The 16,441-nt window shown below is 31.0% G+C and overlaps 1 long non-coding RNA gene and 1 pseudogene across 1 annotated transcript; both read right to left on the reverse strand.

The window, feature by feature from the left end:
• Positions 1-1,606: 1,606 nt before the first annotated feature.
• On the reverse strand, positions 1,607-2,438 carry LOC120145360. The gene is made up of 3 exons (XR_005518127.1): positions 2,347-2,438; positions 2,148-2,229; positions 1,607-1,892 (listed from the first exon to the last, which is right to left on the reverse strand). It is a non-coding gene; the product is annotated as an uncharacterized LOC120145360 (long non-coding RNA).
• Positions 2,439-5,454: 3,016 nt separating this feature from the next.
• Positions 5,455-6,939, reverse strand: LOC120145631 (annotated as a pseudogene).
• Between the last annotated feature and the right edge of the window lie 9,502 nt (positions 6,940-16,441).

The raw sequence follows: 16,441 nt of genomic DNA on the forward strand, positions 1-16,441 counted from the left end.
ATTATGAATTTATATCAGTATTGGAATTGATTGATAACATAAATATATATTGTTCTCTTTTGTAGGTTCTCTATTTCGATGTTATAATGTCCAAATGTACTTGTATTTCTTCATCCTGAGTCAACCTCCTCATAATCCAATCCCTAATCTTAATCCCGACCCAAATGATCATACCATTAGAAACGTGTGCATTAAAGAACTAGGTCATCCAAATCTTTACTCCCGTTATACCAAAAGCTTTGAAACCTATCTTTTCTGGAGTCTGAATTTCAGTTGGAAATTTGTATTGAAATTTAGACAGTCTTTTAGTATTTCCAACACGAGTCTTCCTTCATATTTTTGTTATTAATTCCTCAATATTGTTTTCTCTCTTAAAGATAATGAGGATATAATGATATGATCAGAAAACAACCCCGAACTCATCTTCCTGAATTTCTCCATCATAATAAACAACAGCTGAAATAGGAGCCATTTTGAGAATTTGAGAGTTTGAGAGAGTGATAGTTTCAAAGTTAGAGAGTTTGAGAATTTAAGAGTTTAAGAGATTGAGAGTTAGGGAACTATTCTCGTCAATTATGTTTAGGGAGATGAGACACTATAACATGGTAAGGACTCTCTAAAAAAAGGAAATCCCTTCCCCTTGAACGAGCCTCTTAGAAAATTATGACAGATATTCTTTGAAAAAAAAGGGGAAAACCATTCCCTGCAACGAGTCTTTTTTTATGTATATTTCAATCAATTAATTGAAGTAGGGGTTTTATATGGGGGAGGGGAAAGGCGTGCCCCAAGGGATGCACCTTCCAAAACCCGGGCAAAGCACACCTCACCAAACACACCTTCTACGTGGAGTGCTGACTGGGCGCTGACTAGATGTAGACGCGCCTTAGGGCCACACAAGCATAGACGTGTTTCACCAAATGCGTCTTATCTTCTCTCTCCCTAATAGGGTGCTAGATAGGAAATATTTGATCAAAGGGTGTTTGATCGGGATTTATTTAATATTAGGATATTTTTTGGGTAAAAACGCCAATATTTTTAGTAGCAAGACCACTAAGACAACCTCAATCGAAAATCTAATACTAATTATTGAGAAAATCGAGTTATTTATCACCCGAACATAGTTTCAAAATTGATCTAAAACGTTAAGATTTAAACTATCAAAATTACACAACATATAAACATGTCAAACTATTGAATATTGAAACATAATGAAAAAAATCCAATTAATCACAATAATGGAGAGAACATACAAAATTTACAAGGTTCAAAGAAATATCATCTACTCCTCGAGCATCACAACGGATAATAACTTCAATATCAAAAAATATTACAACAAATGGACTTCCTTATAATTTCTAAAATATTAGAGAGTGAGAGAATAAAGAAAAAACAAATGAAAGAGATGATTTCAAATGTAGATGATTAGACTTATTTATAGTTAAATTTCTATGGCTAAACTTATAAATAATATAATAGTTCAGAGACCAAATGAGTATTTTTTTCATCTCATTTTTAAACAATTTGCCAACTTGTCAATTTAAATTTTTTTGATAGTAGCAAAATCAAACTTGAATTCTTTAATGATATCAAATTTGAACTTGAATTCTTATTAGTTTTAACCATCACTTTGACTCTCTAACTTGTAGACTTGTAAAATTACAAACCACACATAACATCTTTCCTACACCACCCATCCCGTAGGCTCCAATTATGCTGGCTTCGTTCTGAACATTGTTGTCAAGTTGATATCAAGGCTTAAAATTTAGATAATAGCCATCAAAACATCCTTTCATTGGTGTCTCTTAATCCTCCTGCAATTTGCTCACAGTTTGCATTTAGATCTTCCAATTGAAAGCTCCAAAAATTGGAAATAAGAGCCTCCCTTTTCAAACCTACAACGATCGGAAAGCAAATCACATTCACTAGCAAAAATTGGTTCTGACCAACTTGATCTGTAATTTTTGGTCAAATTTAACAGTGATTCATTCAAATTCTAGGCGGATAAAATTTGTTTAGCTAGATCTGTTAAAATTTACCCTATAGAACAATCCAAAAGAGACGACAAGAGAAAGAACAACAACAACAGGGAATAAATATCATCAACCTAATCTCAAAGATTAAAATTGGGTAATCGAGTTTCTTCATACCTTAAGGTTTCAGATCTGACAGAGAGGACGAAACAGATTCTTCGAATGAGATCGAATACGTTACTTCTTATCTCAATACACACTGCGATTTGAAAAGAAATTGATGCGGACAATACAATGAAGAGGAAATCAATCAAACAAATTTAAAGAAGATTTAAAGGAGATAAGTTATATGAGGATGGAAAGTGTAAGCACATACCTGTGTCGGCCAGTGAAGACTGCAGAGCACTTCTTTTTCTTTTTTCCTTTTTTTGTTGCCGTTCTCCAAGATTTTAACTTGATTAATTTAGACATACCTATATATTATATTTAATTTTGACGAGTGAATCTTATTATATAAATCTTTACAAGAATTAAAACACTGTTTTAGTAATATCAACCTGTTTATTATTGAAACATAACTCATGTTGGTTAAACTGCATATTTAGTAATCTAACTATTATTTTTGTCCTAATTTAGTACTCAAACATTATTTCTTTACAAAATCCTATCTAACAGTGGCGTCAACTTAAAGTAATGTCGTATGATCATTAAAAAAAATCATGTCCATAGTTTTAATTTGGATAAATTACGTATTTAATATCTAAACTATCGGTTTTAATCATTTTTAGTATCTAAACTTTTAATTTTTTTAAAATTATAGCTAATGTTTAGTTTCATTTTATTTAGTACCCACTGTTAAAAACTTAATATTTAGTATCTAAAGTATCAATTTGGCCCGTTTAATTCCTAAACTTTAATTTTTTTTAAAATTTAATGTTAAATTTTGAATGAGGGTAATAAAATGAAGCTTTTAACTATCGGGTACTAAAGTGAAACAAAAATTAAACTTTAGATATAGTTTTAAAATTTTGAAAGTTTATGTACTTAATACGGATCAAAATTGATAGTCTAGATACTAAACACGTAATTTACCCTTTTATTTTTTAAACGGAGATGTATCAAATTAAAACCTAAAATAAACTTTAAAAACACCATCTTCATATTTTTCATATGTAACATAAGTAATCATATAGTTGAGGGATTCGACTCAAACTTAAAAATCAATCGACTAAAAATTTGAAGTTATTTGAATTCTATTTTATAACTCGACTTTAATTTAAAAAAAAATTAAATCGAGTCGATTCGAATCAAATTTTTTAATTCGACTAAATTTAAAAATCAAGTCATTGTGGAGAGGAAACACTGCTAATGTGATCCGTTGCTTCCCCACTCAGGCTGGTGATTGCTTCATGCAAATGGTTATTTGTTTTAATCTCGAGCTGCTTCTATTAAGGTATAATATTAATAAACACTTTTAATATTTCACTGTATTTTTACTTTTATCTCTATTATTTTTTTAATATTTTAATTCAAAATATTTCATTTTAAGATGAAAAGTAATATATCATTTAATTAAATAATGCTTTAACCTTTGTTTTTAGCGTTTTAACCTTTAACATTTTATTTTAGGGTGAAGTATTTCTATTTTGGAGCGTCAACCCTTTGTTGACTAACGGTTTTCATTTCACATAGGAGTATTTTTTCCCAAAACGAAAAGTTAGAGGCCTAAATACTCTAAAATAAAAAAGAATCAAAATGATTATTTAGTCAAACGATACAAATATTTTTTAATAGGCAGAATGTTAAAATTAACTCCCAATATTTACAAAAATGTCATTTGGCCCCTATTTTTTAGTATTTTGACACACAAAGTTTCATTTTAGGATAAAAAGGCCTCTAAAGTTTGATAGACTAATTACATTGGCTCTTTTTTCCTTTTTAGATCATTCTAATCCTCAATGTTTCATTTTAAGGTAAAAGACTCTTAATTTGAAGCGTTAATTTGTTAACTAACAGTTTCCGTCTGTAGAAGGTTCTTTTTACCTAAAATAAAATGTTAGGGTTAGAACTTAAAAAAAGTATAGAATTTAATATGACTATTTAATTAAATGTTATGTTTTTTTTGTGACATTATACCAAAAATACTTAGTGCTAAAGGATTCTTCTCACGTACATTCTTTTTGGGTTAATTAAAAAATTAATACAAAAAATTGTTAATTTTAGATGTCTAAATATTTTTTTAATCAAACTGGGTGTCTAATATTTTTCAAAGTTATAATTTTACATATCACACATTACGTTTATAATTTTTTAAAGGCTTATATCATAAATATGTAGTTAAAGTATACTTTATTTTTTATTTAATTACCTAAAGTATTTTTGATCAAAAATAAATATATCAAATTATATTTTTAGTGAAAATAAGTACCTAAAGTATTTTATGTCAAAATAGGTACCTAAACTACTCAAACTTTTTCATCTAAGTTCTAAAAAAGTTGACATATGACATTAATTAAAGAATACTTTAGGTACTTGGATGAAAAAAAATGAATACTATATGTACTTATTTTGACAAAAAAATACTTTAGGACCAATTTTTTACCCCACATTTATGTTTAACAATTTCTTTATGTCCACTATTTGCTTTTGTAGAAATAGTTGTGTTGTTGCAATGTATATATCATATCTAGTACCGATTTCAAAAAAAAAATTAGGATGGATACGTATATAATTATATATATCAACGTCATAAAATTTTTACACAAAATGTGCACAAATAAAATTTCAAGGCGAATACAATTGATAAAATAAATAATTATTGAAGAAAATTCAGATTTCAAGATGGACACGTGTCCAGTGCGCACCGTCACATAAACATAGATCCGCAACTGATCATATCTATTGAATCTCGAAGGTTCAAATTATTAACTCGGGTTCCTATACTAACACATATGATCTTAAGCGGTAATTGAGAAGGTTCAAAAAAAAGTATACGAATCAAGCGACTTCGGTGGTTAAGGAGATGATTGTTGTCTTCAAATACGAGTAAATCAAAATTTCATTGAAAAAATTGAAAAAAAATTCACTATTCTATGACATCATCGAAAACTTTTGACTCGTGTGATTAAACTTATTCTTCTTCATATTCACTAGGTAACTAAAAAAATGGCCATTTTTTCAAAGAGTTGCATCATTGTTCTCAGTTCTCTCCATAGTATAACCAATGGCCTACTTTGACGTCAGCTTGATGTGAAAATGCATTTGTGCGATGGCGTACCTGAAGAAGTGTACATGCAACAAGTTTTCTGAACAATACACAAAACCATTTACGGACCCCATTGAGCATACACTTTAGTAACTTAAGAATCATTGGAAAGCTTAACATCATTTGTCATTACAGAACTTGGAGCCTCTCGATCTTACGGTCTTTGTTTGACAGAAGAATGAGTAAACTCGTGATCTTTTGTAGGCATCTTATATGAGAAGTATGAGGGTGTCATATCATTGTTAAAGGAGAAAAATGAGAAACTTGTTACCTTTAAAGGCATCTTATACATGTGATTTTAAACACATTTTTCACAACCTGCAGCTTATTTGAAGAACACAGTCTTGTGAGAAAGCCAAGCAGATACGCCTCCGTGCCACTGTTTTTCCACTATCTACGCAAGCTGTATCGAGTTATAAAGTTGCTAGTAGGAAGTTGACCATGGTTCTGTAAGTGAATTGCAATTTCTGCCAGCAACTTCTTTAACTCCTCATTTCTAGGGTGTGATTTGTCTCCCTTCCGGAACTCGTGAACAATGCCATCGACTTCAATCAAACTACATCCCGGAGCCTTCTTCATTTTTCTTTCTTTCATTGCCTTCCTCAATTTTAGCGCATCTTTCCATCTATTTGCAGAAATAGATTTTCGACATGAGTATTTATCCCCCATCTCTTTCAGGTTCGATAGCTACAAGTTTTTCATCACGGTTTCCCCAAGCTAAACTTTTCCATGAATTTTACAAGCTCCTAGTAATGCACCCCAAACAAATGCATCAGGCTCAATTGGCATGTTTGCTATAAATTCTTCTGCTTCGTGTATTAGTCCAGCACGGCCTAAAAGATCAACCATACAACCATAGTGCTCCGTTTGAGGTTCCAAATTATAAACTGTCGACATGTCTTCAAAGTGTCTCCAACCCCCACCTACCATTCCTGCATGACTACATGCTGAAAGAACACCGACGAATGTCACTTCATCCGGTTTGATGCCCACCACACGCATCTCTGCAAAGATATCCAATGCTCTCTCGGCTTCTCCATGCATCACGAATCCAACGATCATGGCAGTATAAGAAAAGACATATTTGCATTCCATTCCTCGAAACACACCGAAAGCCTGTTCTGTGCTTCCACACTTAGCATACATACCCACCAACGCATTCCCTATAAACCCATCTGCATTGATTTGATTTGATTTTTATCGATAACTCGAGCTTCCCAAGATTACTAAACGCATTCAAACGGAAACAAGAGTAACACTATCAGGCCTAACACCTAGTCCTTGCATATCATGAAAAACATGCAATGCTGCCGTAAATTGTCCTTGCTGAACTAGACCAGATATCATGTAATTCCAAGAAACCACATTTTTCACAGGCATTTTCTCAAACAACTGGCGTGCGCAGACCGCATCACCACACCTCATACACACATCAACCAATGCATTACCAACGAAAACATCGCATATATTCTCATGAATCCGGGTGCCTAAACTCAAGTCTCCTAATCTAGAACAAGCCGAAAGGACGACAACCGGCGTCCTCTTATCGGGTTGTAAATTTGCTCTGCACATATCAAAGTAAGCCCGAATGGCTTCTTTAGCAAAACCCATTTTAACAAAAGCTTGAATAAGGGTGGTCCAAGACACCAGGTCTCTCTCAGGACTTTGATCGAACAGTTCCTTAACATATTGAGTAACTGTCATACCCAAAATTTTATCTAAAATTAATTAATTGTTTTTTCAGACTAAACTGGAGGATTCTTTAGATCAGCTCTTGCTATGGCAATTCTTGTTTCTGCCCTCCTGATAGCTGCACTCCCTTAAGCCTACATGCATTCCATTTCAACCACAAATGATCATTTATTTTCTGATTCTCACATGGCATGGAATGAACTTAACAAGATTTGTAGAGTGAGTGATCAGAGACTAGGCGGATGAACTCCATTAAGTACTGATTCGGAAGTTGGGAGATAAAAGTATGTGCATTCGCCATCGTTGCTGCAGCCCAGATCTGTTGATCACTTGCATCAATGTTTCCTACTTTGATATTATCTTCGATGGTGCCAGAAAAGAGTGATGGTTCTGCGCTACCGTGAACTCTCTTACAAACGATAATCCTCCATTTTCGACGGTGGTGAAAGCCATGGGTGATTAGCGTTCAAAATCGGTAATATTTACCTGTTAAATATTTAATATGATGAATTTATATATATGTTGATTTTGTTGTATTATGCTTATTTTCGTGCAAGATTTTATTTTTCAGAATTAGCTGTAAAATGACTTATTTTGTAATGTTTTTATTATTTGGTAGGACTAGAGACATAAGCACGATTATGGCATGATACGGTCTGACGTGATAATTTCTAGAAGGTTCAGTAGCAACAGTTCTCTAGAAGATATAATCAGCCATTTTGGAAGGTGGACGAATATAATATCTTAGGAGATTTATTTTTAATTTTAAAGTTTGATTAAGAAAAAATGGAATTATCTTTAGGATTATTTTTCTTTAATTTCTATGTTTATTCTAGGGTTTTAGAGGCTATAAATACTCTCTCGGGTAAGCTTAATCTCACAATTAGATTTCAATCTTCTTTTTATTTCTAGTTTTATAAAGTTCTCTCTTTCTTTTTCAAAATTTCATTTTATTTTATTTTAAGTTTTATTTTAAAATATGTTAAGCATGACTTTTGTCAACTTAGTTTTTTCTCATAAGCCGAGAGCTAAAGCGACGACCTCAATTCAACGTGAGAATTGAAAAACACTTGAATAACTTCGGAATATCTCTTTTAATCTCTGTGCTTATTTTCAAAATCAAAATATTTTCCAAAATCAAATATTGACTTTGGTCAAGATGTTGTTGCGATTAGATGTTGGAGGAAGGATCTGCTTATTGAAAGAATATTCGACTTCCTAGAAATACATTTGGCGAGATTGCCTTGCCAAAAGGGAATTGAGATCGGAATTAGTAGTTATTGAAACAACAATCGAGTTGGTATTCACAAACTTAAAAGGTTATTGATATATGACAATAGATATTGATCATATCAATTTCCAAAGCCGAAATCAAAGATTTCTTTGAGTATTCGGTATATAAAGAAGAGTCGCGAGGATTGCCCTTGTAGACAAAGTAACTGACGTGAATCTCGAAGAGAAAATCTAATGCGATGATTCGAAGGAAATTGAGTCAAACGAGGCTTGAGGTTGTTTTAACCTTATTCATTTTCAACTTTATATTATTTATTTTTTTTATTTTTCTTTAAATCGCTTTTTATTATTTAATCATTTCTATCAAAACCGAGGATTGCCCTTGTAAAATCTAATGCGATGATTCGAGGAAATTGATCAAACGAGGCTTGAGGTTGTTTTACCTTATTCATTTTCAACTTTATATTATTTATTTTTTTTATTTTTCTTTAAATCGCTTTTTATATTAATCATTATCAAAACCCCTTTTTATCTACTACTTATCACCTGGTTTAAGCAATTCAAACAAAAATTTGTGAATTTTCTAAGTCCCTGAGGATTGACCTCTTTACTACTATTTCTATATTCTATTGGGATTAAGGAATTTATTTTGATATCAAAATGCAGTTGTCAATGTGCAAAGTACGACTTTGGAGGGTTCAGTGGACGTGAGTTGCATCAAAATCTTGTGATGGACACGACCAGGAGAGAAGAAGAAGAGTGGGGTAACAGGAGTGAGAGAAAAAGAAGAAAAAGAAGAAGAAAGGAAGAAGAAGAAGAACGAGGGTTTAACGGAGTTAACATGTCAGTCAGTTAAATCTAATGGAAGGTAACGTCAGGGACGTACTGAAAACGAACTAAAATTCGATGGTTGTATCAGAAGTTTTAAAAGTTAGGTGACTAAAATGTAAATGTCCTAAAAGTTTAGGGCTTTACCCTTTTTTTAAAAAACAGAAGGAAAAGAGGTCAGAAGCGAGCGCATTCCATGGCCAGCAATGCATCTCATTAATTTTTTTTATTACACGTTCCATACTTAGAAAATAATAAAGTAAATAATAAAAGACAGCTGTAGCTGCCTCCCACTCACGGTTGCTTTAATAGAACAAAATAAAATCAGATGGATAAATATATTTATTTCCTTCCACTTGAGTTATTGTTCCTTCGACATATATGTTTGCCAACCATCGATTTTTCAATTAAAATTTCAAAACTTACAAAATAATCATTAAATTTATTGAATTATTACAAAATGATCATTACAATGTTATAATTAAGAGTGAGCAAAACTTGATTCAACTTATAATTTTTAAACTTGAAAAATTTTAAAAAAGTTCTAGTTTAAATAGGACTTGAATAACTCAAATAATTTGGAATAGTAATTAATGGATCGATTTCAGTTCAGTCGAGACTTCAACTATGCGTGATACATGTAAATCACATATGAAAATAAAAAAATATATTATATGTATCATATATAGTTATAGAAAGTCATTAAATTGGAATCAATTAGTATAATAATATTATAAATATTTAAAATTAAATTTAAAAAGAAACTCAAGCAACTTGATTTGACTCAACTCGAATTCCATAAAGTCAATTAGACTTAAAAAATTTCAAACAAAGTTTGAGTTATAAAATATAACTCGTCAACTTGACTAATTCAAAAAAATTCACTTGACTCGGTCGAATACCCACTCCCAATCATAATTGTAAAATTTAGATAAAATTGAATATTTGTTTCATTGATAATTTATTGATCGTTTATATTTTTTTGATACATTAATGATTATTTTGTAAGTTTTGAAAGTTAACCAAACAATTATTTTAACATAGTTTAGTGATCTTTAGTATAATTTACCCTCAAAATAAGCACTTTTTGCAAAAGTGCTATAAATGACCACCAAGACCATGGTAAATCATCAAACCATCTTAAAGGGAGGAAAAAGCCTCTCGGTTTTCATTTGACCAAATTCCATGGCATAACAATAACAACAACATCAAGGCGGTCATGTTTGGTTAGCCGTCTCCTGCATTGCCGCAGCGGCGTCGGCCGAGGTTCGCCGGGATCGGCAGTCGAAACGCAAGATCTCGGGGGATGCCTCTTCTCGTTAACGGCGTCGAAGGTTGCGTGGAGGCCATCCCGTCGCTGTTTCGAACAAGACGTACGATGAACTCAAAACGAATGCTGCATAGCCATCAATCTACCGGCGACTACTGTTGGCCCATCATTTTCCCCAACCATCCTTACGTCCCTCTCTTCCTTAAGGCCGTTTGCAAGGTTGTAGGGAACGCTGCGAGAGTTGAGAAAGCTGCAGTACCACCTAACTAGTTCGCAGCATGTGAAGCTACAGTGTTAACTAGATCAAGCTTATTCGAATTGATTCGATCGAATAAAACTCAATTACATTGTTTAGTTCGCAAACAACTCGTTATTTCTTTTTTATAAATTTAAGATGTTAATTGTCTTGTTTTTAGGATCGATTATTATTTTAAATTTTTTGTGAATTATACTTTGGTTATAATATTTACTTTGGGTATTTTGGTCCACAATCTTGAAATAATAAGATATCACTCCATAAATTCGTAGCTTTTGCAGCAACAACAAAAAGTTACAAACAAAATAGTTACAGTAGTTTACAACTTTTACAAAGATAAAATTACAATCAGCCTCACAGCATCTAACTTTTACTCTAAACTGATAAGAAACTTTTTTTTTATTTTTAAAGAAAAAAAACTTAAAAATATAATTTTATTTTTAAAAAAAACCCAAAACTTTTGTATATCTTAAAAAATCTCAAACTTTGAAAACCTTTATTTCAATCCCTATACCCATGTCGACCACCTCCATTCGTCGTGTTGTTGTCGATGAACCTCCAATCAATCGAACTGCCATCGATGACACAATCACCCAACGACAGTCACTTGAAGAACCCCTAATCAACGACTTAAACCCGATGAAGCCTAAACCAAAATAAAAAATTGAAGCATCCTGAGGACTCCGATGGTATGGGCAAGGACACTAACAATGGAGACGTCAAGGACGAATCAACAACAACCATGATCACGAGGGAAGTTAGAGTTAAGATTAGGGATTTTTAAATTTTTAGGGATTTGGGTTTAATTTAAAATTAGAGTTTTTTTTATAAATATAACAATTATTTTTAATATCAGAGCATGAGTGTCACTTAACGAAATTATCAATGATCATTATGTCTCGTGCACCTAAAAGTGTAACATTTGTAACGTTAGACATCTGGACGATTAAAAAGGAATTTGGACACTATTTGAGAAAACGATATAGCTTGGGCTATGGATGGCCATAGGACCCGAACCCAGCCGATTCTGACCTAACCGATTGGTCGGTTTTTTTAAATTTCGGTCCAGTTAGAGGTTATGTTCGGGTCAGGTCGGGTTTGAGTTTAAGTGAAAAATATAAGACCCGACCCAAAAATATATTTACCTTATATTTAGGGAATTCCATAACCCCTCTATATATATTTTTCAATTAAATCCCTAATTTTATTGAATTTTTTAAATATATATTATTTTGGGTTGGTTCAGATCAGGTTCGAATTTTATCTAAAAAATCGGTCGAGTTCGAGTCGAGTGGAGGTTTATGAGTGGAAGTTGAGTTGACCCAAACCGACTCGTCATCCCTAATTTGTGCACTTATTTTAAATTAAGCCTAAATTTTATTAGCTAAATTTTCCTACATATTAGAATGTCAACTTGTGAATTTTTTCGCTAATACCTTCTATTCAGAACTGATTGGTACAACATCCAAGACATGTATGATATTTCTATTACTCATTGATATTGAAATTGCCAAGGAGAAACAAGAATGATTCTCTTTCTATCTCATAAATCTTAAATTTATTAGGCACACGATATTTATTTTTGGAACTTTCCAAGTAAATTGAAGACATGTGAACATTGATTTATCAACCTATTAGGTCAAAGGGATGCATGTGAACTTGAAGAGCATGTTCTAAGAGAACAATTATTGTTGTTGTTATTAGATCATGCAATAAATAATCTTAACGTTTGACAGTATGTCAAATTTATCCGTATTTTTTTTTGGAACATTTGTTCACTGAACGTTTAATTTTAGGTTAAAAATAACATGTGGTGGATGAAAACCGTCAGTCAATTGATGGTCAACGTCGGGTGCTGACGAAGCGCGCACACGTGGGGTAGAAAGTTAACGTAGACGTCCTGGTCATTGAGATAGCTGACGTGGCACTGCCATGAATGAGCTGTGTGTCACTCTATGATTGGAGTTTTATATTGTGGAACAATAAAAACGGTGAAATGCATGTAAGGGAACTCGAATCTGGGTCCAAGGGGTGAAATATATGTCATTTTTAATAATTTTTAAAAAATATGAATAATTTTTAAAAATTGATGTGTAGTGTCACGTCAGCGATCTCGATGACCTGGACGTCCACGTCAATTTTCCCCTCCACGTGTGTGCGCTTCGTCAACACCCGACGTTGACCGTCAGCTGACTGACGGTTTTCATCCACCGCGGGTTATTTTGACCCAAAATTAAACGTTAAGTGCACAAATGTTTCAAAAAAATAATACGGATAATTGACACTATTATCAAACGTTAATATTAGTTTATTGCATTATGTCTTGTTATTAAGTATAGTTTGAAATTGGGAAGAAATTGACGAGTAAACAAATATATAATTTTACATGAAAAATTCTAAATAAGAAAAGCAATGTGCAGAAAAGAGAAATTTTACTATGGGTAGTTCTGCGGTGCGGCGCCTAAAAAACGGCTATATACGGCGTGACCGGTTAAACAAGTGACCGGTTAAAATTTAGACCGGTTATGTTATATTATTTAACCGAAAATATTATAAAGTACAATAACATACTAGTAGCGCTTATATAATGTAATAGGTAGCGCTTATATTTACCTATTTTATAAGTAAACCGGTATATTTATACGATAGCATTGCAAATTTACCTATTACATTATATTATATTGAAAGTGTCCATACTTTTTATAAATGATCGATATTTCTTTTAAAGTTATGTAATTTATGTTTCAATTTTTTTAATAGTGTTTCATGTTTTCCACCTACAATATTAATTTAATAATTTCATTTGCACAAAAAATTATTTGATTGTTTTGATATTTTATAAAATATTATTTAGAATTTTAATTTAATAATAATATATATCGTAACGTAAAAATAAATCATTAGACGCCTATAATTACTAAATTAATATCTTAAAACTCACTCAAAAGATAACCTTAAATTAATGTTTTCCACAGTGAGCATTGCAAATTTACCTATTACATTATATTTGAAAGTGTCCATACTTTTTATAAAAAGGATCGATACTTCTTTTAAAGTTATGTAATTTATTTCAATTTTTTAATAGTGTTTCATGTTTTCCACCTACAATATTAATTTAATAATTCATTTGCACAAAAAATTATTTGATTGTTTTGATATTTATAAAATAATATTAGAATTTTTATTTAATATAATATATCGTAACGAAAAAATAAATCATTAGACGCCTATAATTACTAATTAATATCTTAAAACTCACTCAAAAGATAACCTTAAATTAATGTTTTCCACAGTGAGCATTGCAAATTTACCTATTACATTATTATATTGAAAGTGTCCATACTTTTTATAAAAAGGATCGATACTTCTTTTAAAGTTATAATTTATGTTTCAATTTTTTTTAGTGTTTCATGTTTTCCACCTACAATATTAATTTAATAATTTCATTTGCACAAGAAATTATTTGATTGTTTTGATATTTTATAAAATAATATTTAGAATTTTTAATTTAATAATATATATCGTAACGAAAAAATAAATCATTAGACGCCTATAATTACTAAATTAATATATTAAACTCACTCAAAAGATAACCTTAAATTAATGTTTTCCACAGTGAAAAAAGTATGGACACTTTTATAAAAAGGATAGACACTTTACATATAACCACTACCTATTACATTATATAAACGATACCTATTACATATAAGTGCTACCTATTACATCATATGTTTACCTATTATATGAAAGTGTCCATACTTTTTAAAAATGATCGATACTTTTTTTAAAAGTTATGTAATTTATGTTTCAATTTTTTAACAGTGTTTCATGTTTTCCACCTACAATATTAATTTAATAATTTCATTTACACAAAATTATTTGATTGTTTTGATATTTTATAAAATTATTTAGAATTTAATTTAATAATAATATATATCGTAACGTAAAAAATAAATCATTAGACGCTATAATTACTAAATTAATATCTTAAAACTCACTCAAAGGATAACCTTAAGAACACTTGAAGAAGCAAGAACAACTATCCAAGCAATCAAAAAGAAAATACCAACATGATAACAACTGAACATATCATATCAATGTTCAAACTCAAGTTGTAGATTTTGATTTCCTTTTGCTTGGCATCATGAGATTTGGATTTTGATTTCCTTTTGCTTGGCACCATATGAGCTTTGGATTTTGATGAGCATCGGAAGTATTTCAGACTTATGATTTGGGTGGTACTCAACTTATGATTTTAGTTGCTATTTGTTACATTTCTTGTATACCACCCAGATCATACGCCCGAAACGTTTCTGACGCTTTAAAGTTGACCAAAAAATAAAATGGTCGGGATTTCCCTCGCGTTTATACGTTGGAAAAAAAACAATGGAAATTAGGAATAATCAATGATAACATGCATATTGGCTTGGGCTAATATTTATAGTGGAGCCGAAATATATATTGAAATTCAAACTCAAATTGAAATTTAAATTCAAACTCCAATTACATATGAAATGAATTTGAAATGCAGTGTTAAATTGAACATGAAAATTGCATAATTGATTCATACTGTTCAAGTAACATGCTTTATGAACCATCAAGCTAAAAGACAATATTGATTGAGTTCAAAGCTGAGTTGTGAGTTGATGGAGTTGTCACACTTGTCACATGGTTGGAATAAAGTACTCACATGCGAGATAGATTGTTTTGTTATACATAACCCATCTCAACTGAATGAAAATATACATACAATATAATCAAACCAAAACATACTTACACAACAAATTTATATATAACAATGTTCAAATAATGTACCCACAAAAACGAAATTAATGTACCCACAACAATGTTTAATTGATTTGTTGTTTAATTTTCAATTTGAATTATTTGATTTAATAATTTCATTTGCACAAAAAATTATTTGATTGTTTTGATATTTTATAAAATAATATTTAGAATTTTTAATTTAATAATAATATATATCGCAACGTAAAAAATAAATCATTAGATGCCTATAATTACTAAATTAATATCTTAAAACTCACTCAAAAGATAACCTTAAATTAATGTTTTCCACAGTTAAAAAAGTATGGACACTTTTATAAAAAGGATAGACACTTTACAATATAACCACTACCTATTACATTATATAAACGATACCTATTACATTACATAAGGGATACCTATTACATCATATGTTTACCTATTATATTGAAAGTGTCCATACTTTTTATAAAAATGATCGATACTTTTTTTAAAAGTTATGTAATTTATGTTTCAATTTTTTTAACAGTGTTTCATGTTTTCCACCTACAATATTAATTTAATAATTTCATTTACACACAAAATTATTTGATTGTTTTGATATTTTATAAAATATTATTTAGAATTTAAATTTAACAACATTAACCAAAGATAATAATAAATATGTAATATATATGTTTATTGTTTTTAATTTAATAATAATATATACCGTAACGGATTGTATAATCTTATTTGGTCGGATTCTACATCGAGATCGGATTACACATGCTTCGGTGATGTAATTGTGTTCGACACAACGTACAAAGATAATTTGTATGGTCGACCAATTATGCCTATTGTTGGTGTCAATCATCACCATAACACAATTGTGTTTGCCACTGCCATAATCGCTGACGAGACGTCTCAATCTTTCGAGTGGGTGCTACAGAATTTTTTAGAAGCCATGATGAATAAATCACCTATTTCTGTTGTAACCGATGGGGATAGGGGAATGCAGAGGGCTATCAAATCTGTTATCCCTTATGCTAAGCACAGATTATGTTCTTGGCATCTTTCTCGCAATGCACAAGCTAACATTGGTGACCCAAAGTTTACAGCAGCATTCTCAAAATGCATGGCTTCCTGGTGGACAACCAAGGAATTTGATATTCAATGGCGTTCGA

This window comes from Hibiscus syriacus, unplaced genomic scaffold (assembly GCF_006381635.1).
Source record: "Hibiscus syriacus cultivar Baekdansim isolate YM2019G1 unplaced genomic scaffold, ASM638163v2 tig00110893_pilon, whole genome shotgun sequence".
In the NCBI taxonomy this organism is placed as follows: Eukaryota; Viridiplantae; Streptophyta; class Magnoliopsida; order Malvales; family Malvaceae; genus Hibiscus; species Hibiscus syriacus.